The sequence below is a fragment of the Papio anubis genome, chromosome 16 (genome assembly GCF_008728515.1).
Source record: "Papio anubis isolate 15944 chromosome 16, Panubis1.0, whole genome shotgun sequence".
NCBI lineage: Eukaryota > Metazoa > Chordata > Mammalia > Primates > Cercopithecidae > Papio > Papio anubis.
In genome coordinates, this window is record NC_044991.1 from 51,229,521 (window position 1) to 51,240,693 (window position 11,173).

Below are 11,173 nucleotides of genomic sequence, written 5' to 3' on the forward strand. Positions count from 1 at the left end.
ACCCCAAACTAGAGAAACTGAGGTGTTTATATGAAACAGATTTAGGCTGAATTTCCTTTACCTGGCCACAGCTGGAGAATCTGGTCTGAGAGCCTTTTCTTAGTGCTAGCTCTGAAATTCCATCTACCCACTGTGTTTATGTCTCTCCCTGTTGGACTGTTCCATCAGCTTTATATCCTCAGTCCCCAACACATAGCTGCAGCCTACTATGTGTCTGTAAGTGTCAGTTACACTAATCTGAGCTAATAAGAATCTCTAAATATGAGGGAAGGAAGAAGAACTTCATGTCTTGTCAAGTAAGATGAAATTCATTCTGTAGATGAATTGCTCTTACACTATCTACAATTAATTGACAGGGACACTGGATGTTTAAGAAAGTCTTCCATAGTGTACCCACCTCACTATGCTACAAGTTATCTTCAGCCTCTTGCTATAATCTTACTAAGAAAGATTTGAAAATAAAGCTTACCTCCTAAGGAATTCAAATTTACTTTAAAGCATTCCTTTTATTATCACAACTGTGCCTTCAAAATGATATCTCATAGGTGATTAGAAAATGTTATAAATTATTTTAAATTAATATATCAATGCTACATTATTCAGTGGAGAAACTCAAGGCACGAATGTAATTTTTCAATAAGAGCTGAACATGTAGCTTCATGTCTTCATCTGATGCACATATGGAGATGGAAGAAAATCTAAGTATCAGTATGTTTGTCATTGGCATGTCTGTCTTGGAGTCATCAATGAAGAATTTTCAGGGTGCAGAGGTAACTGAAAGAAGTACTTACAAATAAAAGCCAAACAATGTTAGGTTAGGCAAGTTACTTAAGCTTCTTAAACCTCCATTTCCTTATCTGTAAACATAGGAAAAGAATAATGCCTAACTCATAATGGGCTATTGTGGAGGCTTAGATAAGGCATAGATTTGTGTTTAGCAAGAGGTCAGGCACTTGGTAAATTCTTAAGAAATGGTAGCTATTCATATAAACACATTTGATTTCTCAAAAATGAGGTAAAAGGTAGAGGAGGATAATAGTAGATAATTTATCTGTTCTTTGCTAAAGCTGGAAAAAGTGTGAATCATGCTAATGACTGTTTATTTTACCAGAATAAACACAATTTCAGACATATTGTGACTCTAAAAGGAGGTTATGATTCTACTTCCTGCCAAGTCATTGGGTATAGATGACTTAGTGGCCCATATTCTTTGACACACCCTTATTTAATGTCCAAGATATCTCTGGTTTTTTTTTCTGTCTGGAGACATCTGTGCTCACAGAGGGAGACGGCAACGTCCCGTGGTTAGAGATCAGAATGTAGAGTCAGACTCAAGGACAGATGTTCCAGTCTTGCCACATACTCTTGAATCACCTTCAAAACATCATTTGGATCTAGAGACTGCAAAACCTTTCCATCTTTCAAGCTCTTTAGAAACCTTCAAAGTTGCTCAAAGGCTTGGAAACCCAATAAGAATATTGTTGGAAGAACTGTAAATGTATGCGTGCTTTTATCTGATAATACTCTAATGACTACAATAATGACTTCACTGTAATAAACAATTGGGTGGAAAGGTTAGGCAAATAATAGAAAACTTGGATAGTAATGTGACTTTTTTCTCAATGGAAAAGGAACCTAATCTGAAACTGCTCACGGAGTTGGATCTGGCCTGTACCCTTTGTGTCTGTTTCAACAAATGGACAAAGTACAATCACAGCCCATTGAATTTGTTTGTTCTCTTAAGTAAGTCTTAAGAGGCTCCGCCTTCTTAAGTATATCATTAGTTTTCTTAGCAAATCCTTTTCTTACATAGAATGCAATAGGAATCTGCAAGTTAATTCAAGACAAGGTATTACATTCCTTAAATTATTGGAAAGCACATATTTTTAAATGCATTGAGTGGCTGACTCAAACATGTCTATAACTACTGATGGCAAACAACATGGTCTCTTTATCAGGAATGTCTAAGTTATTGACATCAGAGTCAGACACCCTGGTGCTAAATTATCAATCTTCCTCTTAAACTCTCATGTAACTGATGATAAGTCCTTTAAATGTCCTGAGCTTCAGTTTCCATACGTGTAACTGTATGTAGTTAACTTTTCCTTCTCTATATGCCACGTAGTATTGTTAGAAGAGGGAAATGAGAAATTGTTATGCAGCCTAAAGATAGATAATAATAATATTACTTTATTTTTTTATAATTTTATTTTTCAAATTTTATCATAGTATGACATGTAGTATTTGGGTAGATGCACAAAGAATTCATATAAAATGTTAATTTCTACATATTTCAAAAATGGAGTTTAATGAGGCCATTTAAAAATAATATTTCCTTTTTTGGCCAGGCACGGTGGCTCATGCCTGTAATTCTAACACATTTGGAGGCTGAGGCACGAGCATCCCTTGAACTCAGGAATTCAAGAACAGCCTTGGCAACATAGCCAGACCTTGACTCTACAATTTTTTTTTTTTTAAATTAGCTGGGCATGGTGGTGTGTGTCTATAGTTCCAGCTACTCAGGTGTTTGAGGTGGGAGAATCACTTAAGCCTAGGAGGTCAAGGCTTCAGTAAGCAGTGGTCATTCCATTGCACTCCAGCCTGGGCAACAGAGTGAGACCTTGTCTCAAAAAAAAAGAATACCTTTTTTCATGTTTTATAATTTTTTTCCAAATCACTTTTATGCATGGTCTCAATTTTCTCCTCATGACCCAGTGAAAGTAGATAGTGCAAGTACTGTTTTCATTCTCAGATGTTCAAACTGAGGTAAAGAAAGCAACTTAATCAACTTAACATAGATTTCCATGAAACAACGACAACAACGAAATCAGCCTTGCAAGAAATTTCCACTCCAACACTCATTTTCTGCCACCATAATTTTTCCAGGGTCAGATTCTTAAGGCAATGTTCTAAGTTCATAATTAAGCTTAGTTGCATGCACAATTTGGGTAGTTAAGTAATTACATGATTTGCACATGCAAATACTGCAATCATTGGCACATAAAAATAATGTCCTTTAAACATCTGGGCCTGATGGAGGACAAATGGTCAGGAAAATCAGAATTTCTGTGGTTCCCCAAAGGGATCACTATAAACAGGAAACATTACAGTCTGTTCTCAGATGTTTAGAAAATCCACTCACTTTAACCTAGAGAAAAGAGGCAACATGGAGGCATTCTAACTTCAACTTCTCCTCTCCAAAGATATCCAGGTACCGAATAAGCTCTTTGGAACCATAAAATGTCTGAACGCTAATCAGAACATTTGAGTATAAAATACAGTCCTACCAGTGAAGAGGTTGAAAAGTTTTGAACAAATCACTTAATCCCTGAGCCTCCTAATATTAATCTCTAAAATGGGAATAATAACAATATCAACATTGTAGGATTGAAAAGAGAAATAAATGAGATAAATTTCGTGAAAGGTTTCTGTAAATGCTGAAATCCTGTACAAATAAGATCAATTTTTATTACGTTGGATATGTACATGATGCTGTCAAACATTCCAATAGATCAGACACAAAATGGTTTTGTCTGATTATTATTATTATTATTATTATTAGGTTGAAATAATAGTAATTTAGCTATCTCTAAGGGAGCTAAGTAATGTTAATACATTTCCTCTCTCACGCTGAAAAGAAGTATATAATGAAAGGGAAATGAACTTTCTTTTATATCCAGAGGTAATGTGGTCTCTGTTAGTCCTATATCTAGTTGTCGAACCAATAATTGAAGGTGGATGACAAAGAAACTGGCAAGAATTTCCAAGTAGGGCAAAGATTCACATCTGTAGTGTTAGAAACGAGGCCTGCTGATAAAAACAGCAGGGCAAAACATTTTTTACTATTACAATAAATTCATGAGTTTTGTGACCTTGCTACAGTTTTCAAGGGGTACGGAAAATGTTTTACATACGAGGCTGAAGATACAGCACTAAACTGAAAATGTAGCCAGATAAATGTATGTGAGACATTGTGCAGAATGGTCTATAACTAAAATTGCAAGGCATCAGAGAATGTTTTCATTAGAGAGCTTGTGTCATTTCCTTGTGGGAGATTGACAGATATATTTATAACTTTTGATATGATGAACCTGTAAGAAGTTTGAAAAAGGAATTGTGGGTCATGTTAAAAGATTTCACAAGAGATGTAATTCTAGAGTTGTCATACTCCATTCTTTCTCACACAGGAAAAAAACAGTATGGTTCCATGGAAAATAAATGGCTTTGGAGACATGGAGATATTGTTATACTCTTATCTCATCATTGGCTGGGTGCGTGGATCTGGCAAGATAATAATACTTAAACTCTTAGGCATTTTCATTTGAAAATATCTAAAACATTCTCATATTCTAAGTAAACTGCAAGGGAGATTATGCACAGCTTCATCAGGATTCCAACATCACCAGGATATAGTTTCTTTCTATCTCTCAGATACATCCATGTTGCTACGTATGGTGGGTGGCAAGATGACAGGAGTAGCTCCAGCCTGTGATTCCCAACTAAGGGCCAGAGAGAAAGGACAACCGTGTCTGTGGCAGAACTTTCCATACATACGTATTTGATTCTGATTGGCTCAAAGGTATTCACAGTGGCCAGGCATCTGGGGACTCTGCGTCTGTCAGAACACACGTGCTGAATTTTGGAGGAGGCAGGAATTCTGTGTACATTTTTTTCCAAAATTTCAGGAAATAGACTCTGATGGCAGAAAAACAGATACCGTCTACGGAGGTTTAGGGATAACCTATGTAGGGACAGGGTGGTGAATACGAGGGCTTCATTGATAACTTTTTCAATGTCTATAGTTCCAGTGTATTTATCTTCACTTTCATTACTTGTTCACAGACAGAATCTTCATCCATCAAATTTTGCTCCCGATGGGTGGCCTTCAGACACTTCTTCCACAAGGAAATTGTGCAGCTTCCTGAAATGAACAACACGTAAAGCCATGGGAATTATGGATCAGCCCCCGGACCTTACGCTTCATGGCCGCAAGCCTTTGTGAAAGTTTCTGACCTCTATATGTTTCAGGAATCAGCAATGAAACAAGGATAATTGCACTTACTGTGAGGATCATGGTAAGGAGTGGAGATAAAGATTAAAAGATCCTACACCAGCATCTGCTACAGAGTAGATGCTCAATAAATGATTCTGATTATGTAGCTAGGTCAAGGTCTTGAGATCTATTTCTTGGGACTTCCTGTCCCACTATCCCCACCACATCCCATCCAAATGTCAATATTCAAAATGACCTTCATCTTTCACAATTTGGAAGAAGTTGGTGGTCTAAAAAGAACTACAGGCACAGCAAAACAGTTTGCAGATCATTTGAAGGGGCATTGCTGTGCAAAGAAAGGTTTCCATCATAGGACAAATGTCTGTTACTCTCAGTATTGAAAATTTTTCTAAAGTAATGAAACTCACTTAAGAAATTCAGAGAAAGAACCAAATTAGAGTGCTTTCTGAAAGGAAAGCTCTGTCGGGAAGTTGGCTCACTAAAAACTAGCTGTTTCTTATTTATCAGCAAATGACCAGCTGCAACAGGTCAGCCTAAAAACCCTTGCTATTTGACCTCATCAGCAAGCACCCCGCAATAGGTCACCATTGCTTAATTAGACAAGGGAGTTTTCAAATGTAATCTCTTTGCACTCAGCAGGCCCTGGGTCAAATAGAAACTGACTAACCTGCAGCTTGTGTTTACACAGCTTCCAACAGTTCAAAAAGCCAAGGCAAGATCAGAAGCTTATCTTCCAGCCAACTGGGGTGGGTTGGGGTGGGGGGGTGGTTGTTGAAATTTGACAGAAGCTGGTAATCAGCCACATTGGAGGATGAGGGGAAGGCCTGTCATCTGTTTTGAAACGTGTTACAACAAGATGTTACATTTCTGGAAACCTGGGTGCAGAAAAAGGTGGGCAGATTCCATTCTAGTGGTTTAATTAAGAAAGAAAGTATAAGATCTAACCTAAGTCCAGCCCTGTTGTCTGGACCTCCTCTCTGGGGAAGCAGGGGTAGTGGCGGGGGAGGCTGGGGGAGAGGACAAGGGCACTGGGATGTGCCGGCCAGCGCGTGGCAGCTGTTCACGGTGAATCCTATTCTAGCTCATGGCCATGTGTTCCAGCCCTTTTGGAAAATTACCTCCAAATAACAGATCACGAAAGAGCAGCTCCAACAAGCCCTATAATTTAGTCCCCAGAGGAAATTCTTCATTCATCAAGTGTACAGGAGGCTAAATTAGTTCTATACCCAAGTGGGCCCTGGTTGGCAATTTTATGTGAGGGTAAACCCTACCTTGGGGAGGAGTCCAGCCAGAAGGGCTGGTGGCCAAGTGCTGCCTGGTGTCCAGCTGGGTCAGACCACATATTGCACCACAGATTGGGGAAGAGTTCCTGGGGAATATCTCTGGGACTCAGTCCCTGTCACTTTTTTTTTTTTTTCCAGATGCTCATATTTGAGAGTTTGTGGGGACTGAGGGAATCTGCTTCATTTCAGCCTGAAGTTGCTGGAGGGTCCTTCATCAGGAGACAGTATAGACTGGCCAGAAGTGCAATAATTATTCAGTCCCTTTCTCAGTATTAAGCCAATGTACAAAATAATTACAAATCTGCTTCTATAGTATACACAGATGTTGCTGTTGTCGTTGTTGATTTGTTGATTTGTTTTTGTTCATCTTCCATGAATCTATTCGCAGCCTGGAAGCCAGCTCCACTGTTGGTGGCCATTAAAACCTAAATAAAACAAAAATTCCTTAGAAGACAGTTAAAGGATGGGTATGTTTAAGAGTATGTCTCTTTTTCCCTCGGTCAAATCTTTATTTTTGTAAACTTTGTTTTTTCTTAATTGAGAGGTAGTTGAATTCCTCAGGTGTACCAAACATTTCAAGGTCTATAAATAAGCCAGAAGTTTTCTTCATGCGTAATCAACATGTTGCCTAGAACAAGATACTTTTTAAACATTCCCTACATTTTAAGAAAAGTGATGTTGCTAAACTTGGATTACATTCTGAAGCTAAAAATCTTGTTCCTCTTCTTAGAAAACTTATTCACTGTCTCCATCTAGGAATCTGGATAAAACTACATACTTCTCCTCTTTGCTATCTTTTTAGTAATCTAAAAAAAAATGCCAGCCTCATTTGTATTTATGAGATTTCTTTATACTTAAGATTTTATGAGCAGCCACTCTCTGTAAATCAAAAGTTTGCTTTGTGAATTCACTGAATGCTACAGGCAGGGCATGTTTGGAAAGAAGATTTGTTAATTTGTGGAGAAAATGATCCTGTAGAAATAAAATAAAGATGCTTTCATGAACAAGAATTCAAAATTAAAATTAAAATTAAAATATTACATTATATATTTTATATATGTATATATAAAACTAAGTTCAAATAAGACTATGCAAATAGAGTTGATTGAATTGTGCAGTTTTGTCAACTTGTTTATTTTCTGTTTTCTATTTCCAGGTGCCCATAGAGACTGACACAAGCATTATGTCTCTAAATTTGTATTCATTGAATGTACAAAAGAAGACAGCCATTAAAAGTACAGAAGTCCCTCCTCTGCAAAAAAACAAAACAAAACAAAATTCTAAGAAAATTCTTTCAAAATTATGAAATGCATTTACTGTTAATTGGGTAGAATAATAGAAGTGATTATATATATATATAAATTTATTTATTATATATATATATACACACACACTTTGAGTACACTTTCATTCAAAGTATTTATGTCAAATTAAGCATTTCTTTAATCAAAGACAAACCTGCCTACTTAATTTCCCATTTTTTCCCCCTTAGAATTGAGTGGGCAAGAAAAGGATTAAGAACTTACTAGAAAACATGCATGGTCAGAGTAGAAGAGGGAATAAACATGAATTCATTGCTTATTCACCTGGGTGCTATGAGTTTAGCATATATTTGACAATTTGTCTTTTTTTTTTTTTTTTTTGACGAAGTCTCGCTCTGTCGCCAGGCTGGAGTGCAGTGGTGCTATCTCAGCTCACTGCAACCTCTGCCTCCCAGGTTCAAGCAATTCTCCTGCCTCAGCCTCCTGAGTAGCTGGACTACAGGTATGTGCCAACATGCCCAGCTAAGTTTTTGTATTTTTAGTAGAGATGGGGTTTCACCATGTTGCCCAGGATGTTTTTTGTTTTTTTTTTTTTGTATTTTTTAGTAGAGACGGGGTTTCACCGTGTTAGCCAGGATGGTCTCGATCTCCTGACCTCGTGATCCGCCCGTCTCGGCCTCCCAAAGTGCTGGGATTACAGGCTTGAGCCACCGCGCCCGGCCAGCCAGGATGTTCTTGATCTCTTGACCTCGTGATCTGCCCCCCTCAGCCTCCCAAAGTGTGATTACAGGTGTGAGCCACCATGCCTGGCCAACAATTTGCCATTTAATAGCAAGCAGAGGCAGGGGTGCTGGTTAAGTTTGTGGGACAAGCCAAGAAGATTGGAGGCTTGCCCACCTCACAATCATTTAAACTCAGACTAAAAGACTAGAGCATAACTTGTAAGTGATCTTGACTCATATTTGTAGAGACTATAAGTCCCAGGCAGACAGGGCCAGGGTTACTATAGAAACATAGGTACTGCGTGTGTCTAACGGAGAGCGAAAGTTTGGATTAAACCAAAATCTTCATCCTCCTCTAACCTGTGCATCACCATTCCTCAAGTTAGACATTTGGCACTGCACAAATTAATTGCACATTTTTAATTTTTTGGCATGAGGTCTCCTCCAAGAAAAAGCTCATCAGGTTGTGATGAAGAGATGGAAGATGTTGAAGCACGATGTCTTCAAACTGCTCAGAGAAACCTGTGGATGTGAAAGCAAGTCAAAACTGTCTCAATATAATTGCTACTTCTGTTTTTATTAATTCACAAATAATTACATGGGGTGTGTTATAGACCCAGGCACTCTTGTATTTGCTGGTACTATGCTAGAGAACAAGACAGAACACTTGGGGTGTTCCTTCAAGTGGGCTGGAGTTTGCAAGGGTTGTGGGGAATAGATAGTAAACAAGAAAATGACAAACCAACAGGATAAACTCATTTAGTAATATGAACTATTAGGGACAGAGTGATGGGCCAGAAAGTGACTCGATGACTGCTATGGATGGGTGGTCATAGAAGGCCTTTCTTAGGAGGCAACATTTAAGCTGAGACCTAAATGACAAGAAGCTGTGAGCCATGGGAACAGCTGGGGAAAGAGGTCTGGTGAAGAAAACAGTAAGTGCAAAGGCTTAAAGGTAGGAATGTGCTTGGTATATCCTGGGAATAAAAAGCATGCCAGTGTGGGTTCCTGCCTAGTAAGAAAGGAGAAATGGCACCAGGTGAAGTCAGGGAGAGAGGCAAGGGCGGGATTTTGCACAGCCTTGTCAGCTTAGGTAAAAGATTTGATTCAAGTTCAATGGTGAAGAACTGGAAGGTTTTTATTTGGGAAATACATGATATGATTTAGAATATTACAAAATCACTCAGGTTGCTTTTCCAGAATGTGCTGAAAGAGCATGTGGTGAAATAGAAGAGGAGGCTTTTACCTATCTTAGGCTCTTGCCTAAATAGAGATATAGGCAAGTAAAGATGGCAACTTGTACAGCAAACTTGGCAGTGGAAATAAGGCAATATATGCAGGATATATTTTATTTCACTAACAAAGTTGACTATTTGTAGATTAAGTAAAATGTCACACATGAGTACATGAGGGGAAGGGGCATTTAAAGGTTTATGGTTTGAGGAGGACTGCTTTGGTTCTTTTCTACCTAATCTATTCTGCCAATTTTACCAACTGACAGTAGAAAAGTTACCAAATTGCACTCATGGAGCTTTTCTCTTAGTGTTTACTACCAGTTTGTATTTCTACAGGATTTCACATCACATAACATATTTCAAATAAGAATGGTATATTCTTCTTAGGACAATAAAAGACATGATTTGTGTGGCTGTTTTAAATTTTCAAATAAAAGATTGGCAGTTGTCACAAGACACAAGGAAACTCATCTCCCAATACATTCCTTTAGATGACATCATGTTGAGCAGGAAGGAAACCAAAATGCTACTCCCTCTGTCCATAACTTGTGCAAATTGGAAAGTGGCTTTCACATAGAGTTGATGAGCATTGAGCAGAGGGGGCATGTCATAGGAACCAGTTATGTGACAGAAATTTATAAATGTATCCATGAGAACCAGTTATGGATCCACGGTCTTGAGAGATCTTGAGCCTCACAGACTTTGTGGATGACAAGGTGCTCTGCCACCCTGTAAAACTAGATGTTTCGAAATGCTTTATTGGTTGCCTGGCCATGTGGCAAACTCTCTAGAACAATGGTGCCTAGTAGAAACATAAGGTGAACTACATATGTAAATTTGCATTTTCTAGTGGTCATTAAAATTTTTTAAAAAGTAAAAATAATTTCAATAATATATTGAACCCAGTCCATACACAATACAATTATTTCAACATGGAATCAATATGCAAATTTATAATGACATATTTTACATTACATTTTCATGCTAAATCTTTGAAATGTGATATGTACTTACAGCACATAGAAGTTAGACTAATCAGACTGGCAGGCAAATATTTAAATAGTAAGGATATCAAGATTGGGGCTATTGTTTTTTTCCAATCAAAGCAACATTTTATGCTAAGTGAATGAATGAATGAGTGAGTGAATGAACACATATATACATACTAGCATTTAGGATTAGGTAGTAGCCATGATTTTAGATTTCTACTTCACTGTAGATGCATTTCACAAGGAATGGAAATTTGCAGAGGTAAAAGCACAACATGGTAGTTAACTTACCTGGCTGGGGAGAGATTACAGTCCACCCATAATCTTAGAAACCATACTTACTTTATGGTTTACAGGCTACGGGGTGCTTTCTATACTCATTGTCACACCTCTTTAGGTGGTCATATCTGCATGCATCCTCTTTAGGTGGTCATATCTGCATGCATCCTCTTTAGGTGGTCATATCTGCATGCATGGTGGGTTGGGCTGAAAATTTCCTTCTTCTGCCAAACTTCATTCCCATGAAGGAAGGTGTTGGAGAACTGAATGCATACAACCAGCTTCTGAAGCATGCAGACGAGCCAAGTGACCACATTCAGCCTTGATACAGAGAGAAGGTAGTGCATCCAGGGAGACCTTCCACTCTGCCTGGGGAGTGGAGTGGAAGG

At 38.2% G+C, this 11,173-nt stretch overlaps 1 long non-coding RNA gene across 1 annotated transcript; it reads left to right on the forward strand.

Moving 5' to 3' along the window:
• The first annotated feature begins 8,019 nt into the window (after positions 1 to 8,019).
• On the forward strand, positions 8,020 to 8,904 carry LOC103888096. The gene is made up of 2 exons (XR_652459.1): positions 8,020 to 8,061; positions 8,719 to 8,904. It is a non-coding gene; the product is annotated as an uncharacterized LOC103888096 (long non-coding RNA).
• Positions 8,905 to 11,173: the final 2,269 nt, after the last annotated feature.